The following is a 4,214-nucleotide window of genomic DNA, read 5'->3' on the forward strand; positions in this document are numbered from 1 at the left end:
CATTAGAAAGAATGAAGTAGGGGCACCTGGGTGGTTCAGCGGGTTAAGTGTCTGCCTTTAGCCCAGGTTGTGGGATCTAGACCTGTGTTGGACTCCCTGCTCAGTGAGGAATCTGCTTCTCCCTCTGCCTGTTCCTCCCCCCAGCCTGCTCCTGTGTGCACTCTTTCAAATAAATGAATAAGATGCTTTTTTAAAAAATGACGTAGCTCTAACTTATAGTATCATGAAAGATTTCCATTATGGTATTCAGTGAAAAAAGTAAGTTACAGAACAACATGTGTAATGTGAAACCATTTATGCAAAAAAGCAAAAATATAACCAGGTGGTTGAAAGTGTGAAAAGATATTTACCAGTATCTGAGGAGCGGCTGGAGAGAAGGCAATTTCTACTTTTTGCTTTATACCCGTCTATGATATTTGAAATGTTTTTACTCTAAGTATGAGTCAGGTTGTAAAATAAAGAAAAATGCAAGCCTAGGAAAAGACAATAAACGTACAAAAGGTACACATAGGAAAAGAAAATGGATATTTATATTTTTCATTATGATCCTTTAAAAATTTACTATGTTTAGAATTTTATATCATGGGATGTATTATATACACTTTTCAAATAAAGTAAATTTTCTAAAATACACACACAAAACAAAACAATGACAACAACAACAAAATGAAGCCAGAAAACAAAGATGCAATGCCTTAAAAATTTACATGGAAATTATTTTAAATTTAGAATTTGATACCCAAACCATAAACTAAGTGTGGAGTAGAATAAAGGAAGGCATCTTCATGAATGTAAGCTTTCAAACAATTTATCTCCTATGTGCCTTTTCTTAGTAAAGGTGTTCTCTACCAGAAAGAGGAAGTACGCCCAGAAAGAGGAAAACCTGAGATCAAGGACATGGGAATTTACACATGAGACAGGTGAAAATCATTCCTAGGATGATGTCAAAGAGAAGTCCCAGGACATCAGCTATGTAAGTGGTCCAGAGAGCAACCAGTCCAGACTAACAGGCACAAGGTAGGTTCCAGAGGATGTCACTAAGCAAAAAACAAACAAACAAAAAATGGAATCAATAGATTATCTAAGACATTCGATCTGTGAAAAATTTCACCAAGAGATCACTGGAAGTTGTAGGAAGAATTGGGTCTAGCAGAACTGGGCAGAGGTAGACTTACCATGAAGCTAATGAATTTTAAGCTTCAGGGCCCCTCACCTACACGAATCCTTTACAAGGTTCTATGACTAATTTGTTCCAAAAGTATGTATTCTACTTAAAGGGATCTGTCAAAATGCATAAACTTCATATAAAACCTGTATGTCCCCTACTGGTGATTTTTCAAATTCCCTAATTCCTTCTGCAGTTGTTAGCTATGATTTTTCTTAAAAAAAAAAAAAAATTCCCAAGTTATCTGACTCTCCCCACCCCCCCACTTTCCTGAACTTTATTAAAGAAAAAGCAATGATGGTAAATCTCGAGAACATAGTCAAATTTCTAGGATTCTTCCCTTGAAAATGTGACATTTGACTTCCAAACACATGCCAAAGCATACATGGTTCCCAATTGTGCTAAGTAGGTGAGAAACTGAAATCCTAAAACGTTCATCTTCCAACTTTCCCCTTTGTCTTTGGATCAGCAATAATTGCCTGAACAGCTACTATGGCTTCATTAATTTTTGTCTGTAGCTCTCTGAGCTCTTCTATATGCAGCAATCGCAGAATTTGAGCAGCTTCAGTAGGAACTGCATCTCCTGTGTCAAAACCAAGAATATGTTTGTCTAAAGCAACAGGCAAGCCCTCTTTCGTTTGATTTGCTTTAGCAACTGCATCCTGTGTCAGGCGCTCCTGGACCAAAATGCAAATTGTTTTAAGCATTACCAGGGAATCATCATGACGCTGAATCTGAAGAAGGTTAGCCAAAGCCATTACACCAGCCTTAAAATCAGGATTATTTACATCCAACTTGATCATGGCTCTGCATTTTTAGCTGCATTGTCAGCATTTTTTGTGTTATCAGGTACCAAGTCCTTGTATTTTTCAGCATTATCTCCATATTCAAGTCTAACAGCTAAACCAAGAAGCCAGTCAATTGCTTCTTGTTGATCTTGAATCTTGAAAGGACAGTTAACATCTTTTTTTTTTTTTTTAAGATTTTATTTATTTATTTGACAGACAGAGATCACAAGTAGGCAGAGAGGCAGGCAGAGAGAGAGAGGAGGAAGCAGGCTCCGTGCTGAGCAGAGAGCCCAATGTGGGGCTCGATCCCGGGATCCTGAGATCATGACCTGAGCCGAAGGCAGCGGCTTAACCCACTGAGCCACCCAGGCGCCCCGACAGTTAACATCTTTGAGATACTTTTCAAAGAACTTGGGCCAGTCACTGCTGTGGATGTTTCTTTAATTACCTCTGTCTTCAATCTTGTAATGTCTGATTTTTCTGGTCTTCAAGCCAAACAATAAAGTTTCTAAATTCTGTTTCATCTTTGCAGTTGAAGCCAGCCGAGTTGTGGTGGTCAAGGGCCGTCATCTTGCGTCGAAGATGGTCCCCGCGTCTTGGGAGAGGACAGGCGAGGAGGAGCAGGCGGTGCAGGCACCGGCCCCAAGTTATCTGACTCTTGATCTCAAGGTCATGAATTCCACTCCTAGGCTGAAGCCTACTTAAAAATTTTTTTTTTCTCGGGGTGCCTGGGTGGCTCAGTGGGTTAAGGCCTCTGCCTTCGGCTCAGGTCATGATCCCAGAGTCCTGGCATCGAGCCCTGCATTGGGCTGTCTGCTCAGCAAGGAGCCTGCTTCCTCCTCTCTCTCTGCCTGCCTCTCTGCCTACTTGTGATCTCTGTCTGTCAAATAAATAAATAAAATCTTTAAAAAAAAATGGTTTAAAAATTTTTTTCTCTTATTACTTATTAGGTCCTTTACAGGTTAGAGTATATGTTTGATATTTTCCTCTATTTATAAAGTTTTAGGAATATTTAGTTGATAACCTAGAAACCTCTAAAAGTGACCAAGGTTTGTTTTGTTTGTTTGGGAGTTTTTACTATATAATTACAAAATAATTTTATATATATATATATATATATATATATATATATATATCAGGGGCACCTCTGTGGCTCAGTGAGTTAAGTGTCTGCCTTCAGCTCAGGTCACGATCCCAGGAGCTGGAAAAAAAAGAAGTTCTCTGCTCAGCAGGGACTCTGAGTCTCCCTCTCTATCTACCCCTCCTCCCCCACTCCTGTGTGCTCTCTCTTCCTTTCAAATAAATAAATTAGGGGTGCCTGGGTGGCTCAGTTGGTTAAAGCCTCTGGGCTCTCTGCTCCACGGGGAGCCTGCTTCCTCCCCTCTCTCTCTGCCTGCCTTTCTGCCTGCTTGTGATTTCTTTCTCTCTCTGTCAAATAAATAAAATCTTTAAAAAAAAAAAAAAAGATTATTTATTTATTTATTTATTTATTTGACAGACAAGAGATTACAAGTAGGCAGAGAGGCAGGCAGAGGGCAGGAAGCAGGCTCCCTGCTGAATAGAGATCCGGATGTGGGGCTCGGTCCCAGGACCCTGGGATCATGACCTGAGCCGAAGGCAGAGGCTTTAACCCACTGAGCCACCCAGGCGCCCCCAATGCCTTTTATTCTTGCACACAAGGTACGAAAATTTTTTGCAGTTTTGAGTACATCTGCAAACAACTCTAAGACAGTTCGACCAACTTGCTCCCCTCTAATATCCACATCAAAGAAGACTTAGGGGTTACTGGAGTTGAAGGGCATAGTTTGGGGGTATGGGTGTGACATTTTGAATTATAGATGCATTTGGGAGCAGACTCCTATTTCTTTTTAATTAAAAAGCTCTTTTATATATATTTATTCTCCTAGGTGCCTAGAAAAATATTTTGGGTGATTAGTATCTTAGATCAAATTGTTCCCACAAGAACACTTTGACAATTTATACCGTGAGAAGTATGAATGTATCCATTTCCCTGTTACCACACTGAGCTCTTTTTTTTTTCCTTAATAACATAAGAATAAAGTGTATCTGGTTTTTTACTTTTCATTTCTTTTTTTTTTCCTTTCAAATATTTTATTTATTTATTTGACAGACAGAGATCACAAGTAGGCAGAGAGGCAGGCAGAGAGAGAGAGGAAAGAAAGCAGGCTCCCTGCTGAGCAGAGAGCCTGATGTGGGGCTTGATCCCAGGACCCTGGAATCATGACCTGAGCTGAAGGCAG

At 39.9% G+C, this 4,214-nt stretch overlaps 1 pseudogene; it reads right to left on the reverse strand.

Annotated features, from left to right (window-relative positions):
- Nucleotides 1–1,599: 1,599 nt before the first annotated feature.
- On the reverse strand, nt 1,600–2,700 carry LOC132020777 (RNA transcription, translation and transport factor protein-like; annotated as a pseudogene).
- Nucleotides 2,701–4,214: the final 1,514 nt, after the last annotated feature.

This window comes from Mustela nigripes, chromosome 6, assembly GCF_022355385.1.
Source record: "Mustela nigripes isolate SB6536 chromosome 6, MUSNIG.SB6536, whole genome shotgun sequence".
Classification (NCBI taxonomy): domain Eukaryota; kingdom Metazoa; phylum Chordata; class Mammalia; order Carnivora; family Mustelidae; genus Mustela; species Mustela nigripes.